At 40.4% G+C, this 16,625-nt stretch overlaps 1 protein-coding gene across 11 annotated transcripts in view; it reads right to left on the bottom strand.

Moving 5' to 3' along the window:
* Positions 1 to 16,625, bottom strand: part of CDYL2 (chromodomain Y like 2) — a 258,880-nt gene that overhangs the window by 229,864 nt on the left and 12,391 nt on the right. For 9 of the 11 annotated variants that reach the window (XM_035282427.3, XM_035282424.3, XM_078357811.1 and 6 more), the window contains one exon: positions 8,276 to 8,353. The exons of the other annotated variants lie outside the window; for them this stretch is intronic. The gene's annotated coding sequence lies outside the window, so the exon portion shown is untranslated. The remainder of the gene's footprint in view (positions 1 to 8,275; positions 8,354 to 16,625) is intronic. 11 annotated transcript variants of the gene reach the window in all.

The following is a 16,625-nucleotide window of genomic DNA, read 5'->3' on the forward strand; positions in this document are numbered from 1 at the left end:
TTTAAAAACTTGTAAACTGAAATTTCAATATTGTTTTTAATTTCAACTTGTGAAATATTTTAAATGGTAGAAGATACCTTAGAGGCTATGTCAATCAATTTTTAAATCTTGACTAATGGGAAAATTTTGCTGGAAATTATAAATAGCTAAAATTGATGCAAGAAGAGTCCATTTAACTAATTGCTTCAATATCATTTATTAATAATTTGACTCAAAAACTCAAAAATCTGAAGAGCCATGAAAGAAGTATAAGAAAAAAAGTTTTCCCCAACATGTTTTAGGATGAATTGAATACTTTTAAGAAATAAATTAATTCCTATAGCCTTCAAACTCTTCGAAAATGTTATTTTTAAAAAGAGAAAGATACTCTATTTAATAAAATCAATATAGCTCTGATATAAAAAAGGTGACAAAAATACCCCTAAAATTTTGAAGACAAATTAAAATTTAAATATAGATATGAGAAGTCATCCATGACTTTCGTGGATATAAAAATCATCCATAATTATAACAAGTTAAATATAACTGCATATTCAAAGAATATCACTGTGTCCAGCCAGAATTATTTTTAGACATGCAAGGATAGTTCAATATTATAAAATCATCAGTATAATTTAATAATAGAAACAAGAAAAAAAAATGTAGAGAGCTTAATGGACAAAAAGAAGAGCCTTTGATAAATTCAACTGTATTCTTGGTTGAACAATCCTACTGCACTATGGTTAGAAGAATGGTTCATAAATGTTAGTAAGATTCCCACTCCCTCTAAAATCTTTCTTACTCTTGTAAGAAAATGGTAAATGAAAAAAAACAATATTTTTCAATATTTTCTTAGAATTTTTGGTTAGTGCAATAAGTTAGAAAAAGAAATAATATGTAAACTAAAACAATATGTATAAATACTTGGTTTCAAGAAATAAAAGAGAATCAGCCATAAAACTATTAAAATAAATAAGCTAGGCCTGAAAGTTATCAAACTAGAAAATAATTATGAAACAAGACAATAGCTTTTCCACATACTAGTTACAACTACTTATAAAGAATCATGGGGAAACTAGCTTTGCAAAAGTATCAAAAACTAAAATATAACTTGAAAAAAATAAATGTGAAGTTTAAAACATGCTCTTAAAAATCTACAAAATTCTAAGAAAAATCAAAAACAGGCCAGGACATAAACTGGCATACTATCTTCATGGATAAAATGACAACATGGTGGAGATTTCTGCCAAGATGGCTGTTTCGAAACAGCTCAGGATTGCTGCTCCCAGTGAAAGCGCAGAGGGTGAGTGGATACCACATTTCCAGATGGATCTTTATTGCCCACAGACCAGAAGATTCCCAGGCGGAGGAGCCCCACAGGTTGCCACCGCTGCTGTTTTGGCCGGCGCAGCTGTTTCCTGGTGCCCTGGCATGGCGGTTCTCCATACAAAATACATTGGTCTGATTGCCCATTTAAGCTGACAATTGGAGCTCCAGGAAGGCAGAGTCACCCATTCATCTGATTAAACAGGGGTCTGAAACAGGGAACCAAGCCAGGAGATTCCCAGGCAAAAAAGCATCACAAATCTCAGCACTATTGTTTGAGCCAGCACAGTGGGTCGCCGCACAGGAAATGTGTGAACTTTTCAGCCTTTTCAGCAGGCGACTGGAACACCAGGGAGAGAGTCAATGGTTCAATTTTTTAAAAAAAGGCTCTGAGGCAGGGAGCCAGGTGATCAGGCTTGGTGGGTCCCCCCCCCACACACACACACAAAACAAAAAACAGCAGTTGGAAACACTCTGGGTTGAGACTCTCACGGCAAGCACAGCTGAACCTGGGATGGTCCAGCTCTGTGGGGGAGGGGCGTCCACCATTACTGAGGCACTCCACCCCTATGGAGGTAGTCTGCCATTGCTAAGGCAGCCTGCCAATGCCGAGGCAGTCCACCATAACAGAGAGGGTCCACCATTACAGAGGTGGGCCACCATTGCTGAGGCAGTTCTAACCATACCCATATAAACAGGACTGCAGGGAAGTTCACATGGCAGCAGGGCGGAGCCCACAGCAGCTCAGCAAAGCCTCTGAAGGCAGACAGTGACTAGGCTGCCTCCTTGCTGGGCAGGGTAGCCCTGAAAAAAACAAAAAGGCAGCAGCACAATGGAAACTCATAAATAAATCCCTAACTCCCCAGGACAGAGCATCTGGGGAAAAAAGGGAGTGTTTATGAGTTCTGCTGCAGCAGACTTAAACATACCTGCCCAGCAGATCTGAATGAACAACGGAGCTCACAGTTCAACACTTGAGCTCCTATAAAGGACAGACTGTCTCCTCAAGCAGCTCCCTGACCCCCATATATCCAAAGAGTCACCTCACAAAGGACTGATCAGACTGACATTTGGCAGACATCAATCTGGGACAAAGATAGCAGAAGAAAAAACTGGTAGCAACCTTTACTGCTCTGCAGCTGCTGCAGGTGATCCCCAGGCAAGCAGAGCCTGGAGTGGACCTCAGTCCTACAGCAGAGGGACCAGACTATTAGAAGGAAAACTAAGAAACAGAAATAACTTTATCATCAACAAACTGGATGTCCACTCAGAGACCCAATCAGAAAATTAGCAATTACAAAGAAGACAGGTGGATAAATCCGCAAAGATGGGAAGAAAACAGCGCAAAAAGGAGGAAAACACCTGAAACCAGAACACCTCTCCTCCCACAAGGGATCACAATTTCTCACCAGCAAGGAAACAAACCTGGATGGAGAATGAGTGTGATGAAATGACAGAATCAGACTTCAGAAAGTGTGTAATGAGAAACTTCTGTGAGCTAAAAGAACATGTTCTAACTCAATGCAAAGAAACTAAGAACCTTGAAAAAAGATGTGATGAAACGCTAACAAGAATGGACAACTTAGAGAGGAATATAATTGAATTGATGGAGCAGAAAAACACAACACGAGAACTTCATGAAGCATGCACATGTTTCAACAGCTGAATTGACCAAGCAGAAGAAAGGATATCAGAAGTCGAAGATCAACTCAATGAAATAAAAAGAGAAGTCAAGATTAGAGAAAAAAAGTGCAAAAATGAATGACCAAAGTCTCCAAAAAATATGGGACTATGTGAAAAGACCTAATCTACATTTGATAGGTGTACCTGAATGTGACGAAGAGAATGAATCCAAGCTGGAAAGTACTCTTCAGGATATCATCCAGGAAAACTTCCCCAACCTAGCAAGGCAGGACAATATTCAAGTCCAGGAAATACAGAGAACACCACAAATATATTCCTAAAGAAGAGCAACTCCAAGGCACATAATCGTCAGATTCACCAGGGTTAAAATGAAGGAGAAAATGCTAAGGGCATCCAGGGAGAAAGGTCGGGTCACCCACAAAGGGAAGCCCATCAGACTCACAGCAGATCTCTCGGCAAAAATCCTACAAGCCATAAGAGAGTGGGGGCCAATATTCAACATCCTTAAAGAAAAGAACTTTCAACCCAGAATTTCATATCCAGCAAAAATAAGCTTCATAAATGAAGGAAAAATAAAATCCTTTGCCAACAAGCAACTACTCAGAGATTTTGTCACCACCAGGCCTGCTTTACAAGAGCTCCTGAAAGAGGCACTACATATAGATAGGAACAACCAGTACCAGCCACTCCAAAAACATACCAAATGCTAAAGAGCATCAACAAAATGAAGAATCTGCATTAACTAATGGGCAAAACAGCCAGCTAGCATCAAAATGGCAGTATCAAATTCACATATAACAATATTAACCCTAAATGTAAATGGGCTAAATGCACCAATCAAAAGACACACACTGGCAAATTGGATAAAAAGCTAAAACCCATCGGTGTGCTGTATCCAGGAAACCCATCTCACATGCAAGGATACACAAAGGCTCAAAATAAAGGGATGGAGGAAGATTTACCAAGCAAACGGAGAGCAAAAAAAAAGCAGATGTTGCAATTCTCGTCTCTGATAAAATCGACTTTAAAGCAACAAAGATCAAAAGAAACAAAGAAGGACACTATATAATGGTAAAAGGATTGATACAACAAGAAGAGCTAACGATCCTAAATATATAGGGACTCAATACAAGAGTACCCAGATACATAAGGCAAGTTCTTAATGACTTACAAAGAGACAGACTCCCACACAATAATAGTGGGAGACTTTAACACTCCATTGTCAATATTAGACAAATCAAGGAGACAGAAAATTAACAAGGATATCCAGGACTTGAACTCAGACCTGTAACAAGCAAACCTAATAGACATTTACATAACTCTCCACCCCAAATCCACAGAATATACATTCTTCTCAGCACCACATCACACATACTCTAAAATTGACCACATAATTGGAAGTAAAGCACTCCTTAGCAAATGCAAAAGAACGGAAATCATAACAAACAGTCTCTCAGACCACAGTGCAATCAAGTTAGAGCTCAGAATCCAGAAACTAACTCAGAACCACACAGCTTCATGGAAACTGAACAACTGACTCTTAAATGTTAACTGGATAAACAATGAAATGAAGGCAGAAATAAAAAAGTTATTCGAAACCAACAAGAACAAAGACACAACATACCAGAATCTCTGGGACACATTTAAAGCAGTCTCTAGTTTCTAGAGGAAAATATATAGCAAAAAGTGCCCACATGAGAAGAAAAAAGAGATCCAAAATTGACACCCTATCATCAAAATTGAAAGAGCTAGAGGAGCAAGATCAAAAAAACTCAAAACCTAGCAGAAGACAAGAAATAACTAAGATCAGAGCAGAACTGAAGGAGATATAGACACAAAAAAAAACCTTCAAAAATCAATAAATCCAGGAGCTGGTTTTTTGAAAAGATCAACAAAATAGATCACTAGCCAGATTAATAAAAAAGAAAAGAGAGAATAACCAAATAGATGCAATAAGAAACAATAAACGGGAAATCACCACAGGTTCCACAGAAATTCAGACCATCATCAGAGATTATTACAAACAACTCTACACACATAAACTAGTAAACCTGGAAGAAATGGATAAATTCCTGGACACTTGCCTCCACCCAAGCCTAAACCAGGAAGAATTTGAAACCCTGAATAGACCAATAACAAGATCTGAAATTGAGGCAGCAATTAAGAACCTACCACACAAAAGAAGCCCAGGTCCATATGGCTTCACAGCTGAATTCTACCAGTCACACAAAGACGAGCTGGTACCATTTCTTCTGAAACTATTCCAAATAATCCAAAAAGAGGGAATCCTTCCCAAATCATTTTATGAGACCAACATCATCCTGATACCAAAACCTGGAAGAGACTCAACGAGAAAAGAAAACTTCAGGCCAATATCCATGATGAACATAGATGCAAAATTCTTCAATAAAATACTGGCAAGCTGATTGCAACAGCACATCAAAAAGCTTATCCATCATGATCAAGTAGGATTCATCCTGGGGATGCAAGGCTGGTTCAACATACACAAGTCTATAAACATAATTCACCACATAAACAGAACCAAAGACAAAAACCACATGATTATCTCGACTGATGCAGAGAAGGCCTTTGACAAAATTCAACAGCCATTTATGCTAAAAACCCTCAATAAACTAGATATTGACAGAACATATCTCAAAATAATAAAAGCTATTTACGACAAACCAACAGCCAATGTCATACTGAATGGGTAAAAACTGAAAGCATTCCCTTTAAAATCTGGCACTAGACAAGGATGCCCTCTCTCACCACTCCTATTCAATATAGTACTGGAAGTTCTAGCCAGGGCAATCAGGCAAGAAAAAGAAAGAAAGGGTATTCAAATAAGAAAGGAGGAAACCAAATTGTCTCTATTTGCAGACGACATGATTGTATTTCTAGAGAACCCCATCGTCTCAGCCCAAAATCTCCTGAAACTGATAAGCAACTTCAGTGAAGTCTGAGATACAAAATCAATGAGCAAAAAATCACAAGCATTCCTATACACCAATAACAGACTTAAAGAGAGCCAAATCAAGAACGAACTGCCATTCACAATTGCTACAAAGAGAATAAAATACCTAGGAATACAACTAACAAGGAATGTAAAGGACCTCTTCAAGGAGAACTACAAACCACTGCTCAATGAAGTAAGAGAGGACACAAACAGATGGAGAAACATTCCATGTTCATGGTTAGGAAGAATCAATATCGTGAAAATGGCCATACTGCCCAAAGTAATTTATAGATTCAATGCTATCCCCATCAAGCTACCAATGACCTTCTTCACAGAACTGGAAAAAACCACCTGAAATTCACATGGAACCAAAAGAGAGCCCACATAGCCAAGTCAATTCTAAGCAAAAAGAACACAGCGGGAGGCATCACACCACCGGACTTCAAACTATACTACAAGGCTACAGTAATCAAAACATCATGGTACTAGTACCAAAACAGAGATATAGACCAATGGAACGAAACAGAGGCCTTGGAGGCAACACAACATATCTACAACCATATGATCTTCGACAAACCTGACAAAAACAAGCAATGGGGAAAGGATTCCCTGTTTAATAAATGGTGTTGGGAAAACTGGCTAGCTATGCACAGAAAGCAGAAACTGGACCCCTTCCTGACACCTTACACTAAAATTAACTCCAGATGGATTAAAGACTAAAACATAAGACCTAACACCATAAAAACCCTAAAAGAAAATCTAGGCAAAACCATTCAGGACATAGGAGTAGGCAAGGACTTCATGAACAAAATACCAAAAACATTGGCAACAAAAGCCAAAATAGACAAAGGGAACTTATCAAACAGCACAGCTTCTGCAGAGCAAAAGAAACAGTCATTAGAGTGAATCGGCAACCAACGTAATGGGAAAAAAATTTTGCAGTTTACCCATCTGACAAAGGGCTGATATCCAGAATCTACAAAGAACTAAAGCAGATTTACAAGAAAAAAACAAACAAGCCCATTCAAAAGTGGGCAAAGGATATGAACAGACACTTTACAAAAGAAGACATACATGAGGCCAACAAACATATGAAAAAATGCTCATCATCACTGGTCATTAGAGAAATGCAAATCAAAACTACAATGAGATACCATCTCACACCAGTTAGAATGGCGATCATTAAAAAATCAGGAGACAACAGATGCTGGAGAGGATGTGGAGAAATAGGAACACTTTTACACTGCTGGTGGGAGTGTAAATTAGTTCAACCATTGTGGAAGACAGTGTGGTGATTCCTCAAGGACCTAGAAATAGAAATTCCATTTGACCCAGCAATCCCATTATGGGTATATATCCAAAGGACTGTAAATCATTCTATTATAAGGACACATGCACACGAATGTTCATTGCAGCACTGTTTACAATAGCAAAGACCTGGAACCAACCCAAATGCTCATCAATGATAGACTGGACTGGGAAAACGTGGCACATATACACCATGGAATATTATGCAGCAATCAAAAACGATGAGTTCGTGTCCTTTGTAGGGACATGGATGAACCTAGAGACCATCATTCTCAGCAAACTGACACAAGAACAGAAAATGAAATACTGCGTGTTCTCACTCATAGGCGGCTGTTGAACAACGAGAACACATGGACACAGGGAGGGGAGTACTACACACTGGGGTCTATTGGGGGAATAGGGGAGGGACAGCAGGGTGGGGAGTTGGGGAGAGATAGCATGGGGAGAAATGCCAGATATAGGTGATGGGAAGAAAGTCAGAAAATCACACTGCCACATGTGTACCTATGTAACAATCTTGTATGTTCTTCACATGTACACCAAAACCGAAAATGCAATAAAAAAAAGAAAAAAAAAATGACAACATGGCAGTCAAATCAGTTATTTTCAAATTAATCCATATACATAATGCAATTCCAATCCATAGCTCAAGAGGACTTTTTTTTTTTTTTTTGGAATGAATACAGGTTTTCAAAAATTCAACTAGAATAGTAACTAGAGAATATCCAACATTTTTTTCATTTTTATTTATTCATTTATTCAGAGACAGAGTCTCACTTTGTCACCTAGGCTGGAGTGTAGTGGCATGACCTTGGCTCACTACTACCTCTACTTCCCAGGTTCAAGTGATTCTCATGCCTCAACCAGGTACCACCACGCCCAGCTAATTTTTATATTTTTTGTAAAGACGGGGTTTTGCCATGTTGTCCAGGGTGGTCTCAAACTCCTGACCTCAAGTGATCCACTTGCCTTGGCCTCCCAAAGTGCTGGGATTACAGGCATACACCACTGTTCCCAGCCCCAAAACTCTTTTTAAGTGAAGGGAAATAAAATGGGCCTTACCCTCTCTGACGTAAAAAGCACTCACAATCCTGGTGCTCAGTGAAATGCAACAGAAAGTTCAGGAACAGGAAGAAGCACCTATTGGAATACAATATGGAATAAAAGTGGAAAAAACACTATTTTTACAGAATAGTGTAAAAAATCGGGTTATTAAAAAATAGTGTTGAAGCAATTAGCTAAGTAATTGGAAAACTATAAAGTTAGACCCTACTCTAAAAATAAGGTAGATTGTACTTAGTTCTACATTATGAGCTGCCTTTCCCCTGAGATTACATTTCCATGCCTCACTGACATCAGGCTTAGCGATGTGGCTTGATTTGGCCAAGGAAATGTGAATAGAAGTGACAAATACCATAATATAGTAAAAGTTCTATATGGCATTGCATGCTCACACTGTTGCTCTTCGTCCCTCTTCCAGGAGCCCAGAGTAGAGGCTTCCTCTTCCGTCTAGGTCCCAGAATGAGGCACACCTGGAACAGCACCAAAGCTAACCAAAGCCACCATGTAAAGTGAGTGAGAAGTAATTTTATTATTATAAGCCCCTGATATGTGGGGACCATTTGTTACCATGCACAACCTTAAAAAAAGTGTTGAATGATATAAAAATAGAAATAAGATAAAGTGTCAAAATGAAACTATGAAGTCTCTAGAAGAAAACACTGATGAATATTTATGTAATCTCATATCCAGTTAAATATAACATGAAAGAGCAATAGTTAAATGAAAGAGTTTAAAGATCTGGCTACATAAAAGGTTACAATTTTCGTTCTACAAATATTCGGTAAACCACAAACCAAACCAAGAAATTTATGTGTAGCATACATGCTGCAGGATTCACATGTAAAAAATTCTTACAAGTGAAAAACAATGAATACCCTAAGATGCCAATGACAATAATAAAATACAATTCTCAGAATATAAAAATAGCCACCAAAATGTTAAAATATGTTTAATTTGGCTAATCCACATATACAATGCAATTCCAACCCACAGCTCAGTAAGACCTGAAATTGAAATAAATATCTTATTAACAGAGATAAAAAGTATGATCATACTCAATTTTGGCAAAGCGATAGAAAAGAGGCAGGAGGCACCATCCTACACTCTCCTTGAGGTATAAATTGATATAAAATGTTTTAAAAAGCAACTGGGTAAAACATTAAAAGACCTAAAAAGTAGCTTAGGAAGGCTACTCCTGGAATTTGTCCTTAAAAATAATTCGATAAGTGGGCAAAAAGTATTATAAATCTCGGTGCCATTTATAATAGGGGCAAATCCAGAAAAATCTTAAATGCTTCACTAACATTATACATTTATTACTATACAGCTGTTAGGATGATTATGTAAACGTGTATTTATTTATAAGAAAAGGCACGCATGATTTTCAAAGCGGAAAAACAATTCACCAATATTTTGTTGTATACCACTATTCTGTTCTAAGAATATATAGTATATATAACATGTCATGAGCTACATAATGACATTTCAACCAGCAGCAGACTGCATGTGTAATGATGGTCCCATAAGCTTATTATGGAGCATGCATAGAAACCTGATGTATGGTACTTGATATTGGCATTACAGATCAAGCAGGGGAAATGACTGATATTCAGTAATGGTGCTAAACAGTTGGTTTTCCATGTGAATAAATGTTCATAAACTATATATATGCCATCTATGTTTGTGTAAATGCTATACTCTGATAATTGCACAGTGATGAAATCACCTGACACATTTATCAGAACATATCCCTCTTGTTAAGCACTGCATGACTGTATATATATTTAATGTGTATTTTAGTTGTTGTGTGTGCATATTTTTCCACATATACAATGTTTTGTATATTTAAAATCTGAAGGAATAGCTATATAACTAGTCTTTGCATTAATAATTTTTCTTTTTGTTCATATGCCTTTTTGACTTCAACATTGTATTATTTATGTATTATAGCAATAATAAAATTTCAAGAGAATATTCTAAAAGGCTGCGTTGTTTATCCCTATTGGGATCACAGACCCTGGAAAACATAGTGAAAGCTATTGGTTGGCTGGCCATGGAAGTGCACATGTGCAACTACACTGAATTCCATATATTTCCAGGAACTCCTCATTCCTCCCAAATATGATCCATGCACATCTAGATGAAGGACGCTTGGCACAGAAGCACTGCACACCTGATGTTTGTCTACTCTGGATGTCAGTAACTTTGGGTCTACTAAGTCTTAGTATTTATAATAAACAAAACCTGGGATTATTTAATTTAGTGTTTTAGTAAGTTGACAAAACACGTTCTGTGAATGAATGATTCCAAGGTCAGTAATGAAAACAGCATCATTTATTCTCCATTATTAGCAACATCTCTGAGCTCATCTGCAGGCATACTCGAGCCCACGTGCTGCTCCTGGCTCCCAAACCACTGCACTGAGCTGCCTTTATGAACTCTGTATTCATGAAGCTGACGTTCATTGAAACTTCCTTAATTCCTTCAGTATGCTGCCCCTTGTAGTTGCCACCTATCAGATAGGTAGGTTCTATCATTATTTCCATTTTGCAGATGAGGGAAGTGGGGGTTAGACAGGGTCAGGCACTTTCCCGGCATCACACAGCTAGCAGTATACACTGGAAAGTGTTCCGGAGCTGATGGCCTGTCCTTCCACAGGACTGACTCAGTCCTTATGCAGGAAAACCAAGAGAAACGAAGAGATGTGTTCTGCCCTGGTCTTGTCTGTCTTCTTCCCACCTTTGAGGCTCCATTGGTCCCATGCTGGAACCTCCGCTTCTTTATCCAGAGATGTGCAGATTTTTTGTAACACTGAATTGTTTCTGAATACTTCAGCTCACTTTAAAAACATCTTTATGGAGACTTCACTTCCTTTCTGCCACTTTCTAGTTGCCTGTTACATATGTCAGGAATGGCTGAGTGACGCCCTGGCTCTCTCACCTGAATTCTGTCTTACATCTGAATTCACTTTGCCTGTCCCATTTTCTCGCCATCTCATTCTTACTATTGGACAGGTAAAGGAGGGGCTCTGTTCCTCCCACTGCTAGGAGGGTATTGATGTGTGAGGTCCAAACTGAAAAGCCATCACCTCCTTCCCACTGCTATAGCAGCGTTAGCCCTGGGGTTCATTATCTAGCCAGTTCACACCTTCTAAAGTCAAGCTCTGAAAGTGTCTTGCTTCCCTCACAGATAAATCATTCTAAAGCCTCCTGAGATCACCCACCCAACCAGAGCAACTGCTGTCACCTGGAGGTACAGTTGAATTCTTCTAATGGTGACAAAAACTCTTGAAAGTGTAAAAGCTGAAAGATTAAATGAATGAAGTTAAAACACTCAGAAGATTTTACAAGTAAAAGTAACTCAGATCAATAGGTCTTTATTTCACATCTATGATGGTTTCACTCTGCAGGAAGTGTTAGCAGCTATATGGATCACGGAGAATTTAAATAACAATCCCTAAACACACGAAATGTCTAAGTAAGAAGATAACATATTTATCCAGCTATTTAAAGTGAAATGCTCCAGATATAGGAAGCTTACAGTTTTCAAGCAAAACTTTTTAGAAAAAATGATGGAACTGTTTTAAAGGGAGCTAAACATTCCTCTGCCTTAGGCAGAATATACAGAACATAGATTCACCTGCTCTGTATGTCTCTAGATGATCATGAATGTCAAACAATCACACTACACTGTGATACAGGGATCCCCCCAGGGACTCACCTGTGCAGGGTGCCTGCAGCTATACCAAACATCTTAAAGCTACCACAATGTTGACTTCGTATTTTTGCTTTTTATAGGTTTTCCTGGCCTCCTCCAAGGTTTCCATCATTTTCTTGCTTTGTAAGAATCAAATTGAACCTTCTCCATTTTAAATTTTCTGTAGGCTGAGAAACTGTTTAGCCAAGTTCGGATAAAATTGCATCCAAAGTAAGAGTATGCAAGCTATAAGCAAGTCCAAAATCAAGGTGTTGACAGGACCGTATTGTCTCTAAAGGTTCTAGGAGAGAACCCGTCATTTCCTTCCAGCTACTGGTGGCTGCGGGCATTTCTGCGCTGGTGGCTGCATCCCTCCAGTCTCTGCATCCATCTTAACATGACTTTCTTCCTTGTGTCTCTATGCATTCTTTCCTGTTTTTTCTTTTCTTTTTTTTTTTTGAGACAGAGTTTCGCTCTTGTTGTCCAGGCTGGAGTGCAATGGCACGATCTTGGCTCACTGCAACCTCTGCCTCCCAGGTTCAAGCAATTCTCCTGCCTCGGTCTCCAGAGTAGCTGGGATTACAGGCCTGCACCACCACGCCTGGCTAATTTTGCATTTTTAGTAGAGATGGGGATTCTCCATTGTTGGTCAGGCTGGTCTCGAACTCCCGACCTCAGGTGATCTGCCCACCTCGGTCTCCCAAAGTGCTGGTATTACAGGTGTGAGCCATCGCGCCTGGCTTTCCTGTTTTTTATATAGACATTTTCATTAAATTTAGAACCCATCCTGATCCAGTATGATCTCATCTCCAGTTTTACCTAAATTATATCTGCAAAGGCACTATTTTCAAAGGAAATCACATGCTGAGATTCTAGATGCATATAACCTTTGGGGCTGAGAGACCTCTTCTACTCACATCAGAGATCCATCACCCTAAAGAGTTAATAACAAGAGAAACGTAGACTACAATCTCAAGCTCCCAGGATGACATTCCAGGGACTTCCTACTCCACCCTCAATCCACATCTGTGACTTCCTGTCCTACAGCCACACTCCAGCCCACATGCTGTTCCTGGCTCCCAAACCACTGCACTGCGCTGCCTTAACACTGTCTTTATAAAGCGGGAAACCACTGAAACTTCCTTAATTCCTTGAGTGTGCTGCCCCATGTAGTTGTTACCTGTGAGATAGGAACTGTCATTACTTCCATTTTACAGATGAGGGAGGTAAGGGTTAGAGAACATGAAGAATTTCCCAATATCACACAGTGAGCAATAAGTGAAACTGGAGTTCAAAAACAGATTCAGCTAGGTTCAGAGCTTGTGCTCTAGACCATGAAGAATAACCTTGGCACATTCCTATAACAGAAAAGACTGGAGTTCCTGGAGCAAGGCAAAAAGTGGTAGGAGATAGAAAGGTAAGAAGACCAGCACCTGATTAGCTGGGGCCTCATATGCATGGAAAGGTGAACAGTAATTCTGAGTATGGTGGGAACCCACCAGGGACAATGAGGAGGGTGAGAGCTTAGAAAGGACTATCTATTTGTCCTTAAAAAGGACTATCTATTCGTTATAAAGAGAAGTTTCGGGCCGGGCGCGGTGGCTCAAGCCTGTAATCCCAGCACTTTGGGAGGCCGAGGCGGGTGGATCATGAGGTCAAGAGATAGAGACTATCCTGGTCAACATGGTGAAACCCCGTCTCTACTAAAATTACAAAAAATTAGCTGGGCATGGTGGCGCGTGCCTGTAATCCCAGCTACTCTGGAGGCTGAGGCAGGAGAATTGCCTGAACCCAGTGGGCGGAGGTTATGGTGAGCCAAGATCGCGCCATTACACTCCAGCCTGGGTAACAAGAGTAAAACTCCGTTTCAAAAAAAAAAAAAAAAAAAGAGAAGTTTCACTTAGTCATTCATTCATTCAGCTATTCATTTATTACATGACTATTCCTTGAGAACCTATCATGTGCAGGGCACAGTTGTACGTTGGGGGATACGATGGTGAGCATGTTGGATGCAATCCTGGTCTTTCTTGAGCTCATATTCTAGCAGAGGGAGAAAGATATAAGTAAGTGATATGGTTTGGATATTTGTGCCCTGCAAATCTCATGTTGAAATTTGCCCCAGTATTGGAGGAGAGGCCTAGTGGAGATTTTGGACCATAGGGGCAGATCCTGCATGAATGTCTTGGTGCCATTCCTACGAGTGAGTTCTTACTCTATTAGTTCAAGCAAGATCTGGGCGCTAAGAGAAAGCCTAGAGCCTCGTCTCTGTTCGTTCCTCTTGCCGTGTGATGTGCTCCCCTTCACCTTCCGCCAAAAGTGGAAGTTTCCTGAAGCCCTCAGGCAGAAGCAGATGCTGGCCATGCTTCAGGTACATCCTGTAGAACCACGAGCCAAACAAACCTCTTCTCTTCATAATTTACCCAACCTCAGGCATTCCTTTGTAGCAACACAACCAACTAAGACACCAAGCCATTAAGCCAATACAGGTAGTGATAGGCACTATTTTAAGAAAAAAAAAACTGTTATAGAGTGGCAGAGAGGAGAGGGAGCAAAACTCCAAACTGTCCAAAGAGGAAACATTTGAACTTAGATGGAGGCAATGAGGACGAACCAGCTGAGTGAAGGTCTAGGGGCAAGTCAACAGAAAGAGACTGAAGAGAAAGTGTTAGGGTCAATTTGGTGAGCAAAAATCCAGGAGAGGAAGACGTCTATGGTACCCAGAGAACAGCAATAATGCACAAGCATCATTATTTCAACAGCTACATAGAAACACCCTTGGTAGGATTAGGAAAAAGATGAATTGCTGCCATTTGGACACTCCAAGACTGTCCATTAATACTCTTGACTAATGGAAGATGACAAAGATTGGGCAAGAAAAATGACTGCAGCAAATGCCTTGGCATCTTCAACTTGTCACCTTTGGCAAGCAGCCTCTTTTAAGAGCTCTTGGGCTGGCAGCTGGGCACTCTCAGGACGGCAAGGAGACACAGCTGACATGATCTTTGCAATGCAACAAAACCAAGAGATCTTCAGGCGACAGACTTCAAAAGACGATAGAAAATTCATCCAACTCCTGAAGCGTGTGATGCCACCAGAGAGCCTTGGCAACAGCCCTTGCAACTCCAGGCGACAGCACCTCAGTCAAAACCAGCTCCTATCACATCTCCCTTCCTCTCCCGCAGCCAAGCTGGGCAAGAAGGGATTAGACTCTAGCCCCTCACAAAGCTTCAAGCTGCATGTGCCGCCAAAAGACCTTGAGAAAGTCACAGGAAAGTTTCTAAAATCTACGCAGAAAACATTTGCCCAAGGAGATTTATGTGACAAGCCGGGGCCCACTATGCAGAGCTGGTGGATGTCACCATTGCTTGACAGTATTTCCCCTTGACTCAGTTCTGTAAATCAGATGTCCCAAATACCCTCTAGTTTGATGAGGGCACATTTTCTTTCATTATCCAAATAAAATGGCTCAAGCTCCCATCTCATGTGCTATGAGATGTCCTGTGACCTTTCCAGTGCCTCAGAGAGTGGGAATGGGAAAGAGGAGTGGCTGGAGTAGGGCTTACCCTCCTGTGGGTCACCTCTCTTCCCTGCTGCTTCTGAACCCCGTCAGCCTCCCTCCCTCTTCGCCCACAAATATCCCCAAGCTGTTACAGTGTAGAGAATGTTTACCGAGGCTTTTAGGGATAACAGAAGTGGTTTCTTCACAACCACTCCTTCACAGCCAGAATGCGCCTAATTTAAAGCTGTGTCATTTTCATACACTTCCCATAACGTTTCCTTCCCGGGGAACTTCTCACGGCCTCGGTTTCCCCCTCGGTTTCTCCAGTTCTCACATACTGGGCCCCTCAAGCCCTCATTCATGGGCTGCCCACAAACAGTCAAATCCTTATTTTCTAAGCTGAGGCAGTTGAGCTCTCTCACTTATCCTTACAAATCTAGGTTTTGCCTAGAAGTAGGCAAAAAAGGAAGACAGAGGCATCTTCATCAACCACATAGTCTCATCAAAGCATTTTACTCTATCAAAGAGCCATTCATTTCTGATAGTCATGCTCTTCCTCCCTTAGAAGGCAGAGTCTCTCTTTTCTTTTCTTTTTTTTTTTAACTAAATACAATTTTTTCTTCCTGCCACACTGCCTCATGATCCTATTAAGAGATATCAAGATGAATGTCTAGGCGCGGTGGCTCACGCCTGTAATCCCAGCACTTTGGGAGGCCGAGGTGGGTGGATCACAAGGTCAGCAGGTCGAGACCATCCTGGCTAACACAGTGAAAACCTGTCTCTACTAAAAATACAAAAAAAATAGCCAGGCATGGTGGCATGTGCCTGTAGTCCCAGCTGCTCGGGAGGCTGAGGCAGGTGAATCACTTGAACCCGGGAGGCGGAGGTCGCAGTGAGCCAAGATCACACCACTGCACTCCAGCCTAGGCGACAGAGTGACATTCCATCTCCAAAAAAAAAGCACCAGCCATGAATTCACTTCCCTCCATAATACACTAACATGATGCTTTACTGAAAATAAAACAAAAATCCGTAAATTAAATCAGGCCCTTAGGATTCTTGGTAAAACTGGTGGTAGCAGACAGTGATGTCCTAGATTCAACTCTATGACTATTTAACGTCTGTAGTGGATCCTCAAGGCCCACACAAATTATT

Source organism: Callithrix jacchus, chromosome 20 (assembly GCF_049354715.1).
Source record: "Callithrix jacchus isolate 240 chromosome 20, calJac240_pri, whole genome shotgun sequence".
In the NCBI taxonomy this organism is placed as follows: Eukaryota; Metazoa; Chordata; class Mammalia; order Primates; family Cebidae; genus Callithrix; species Callithrix jacchus.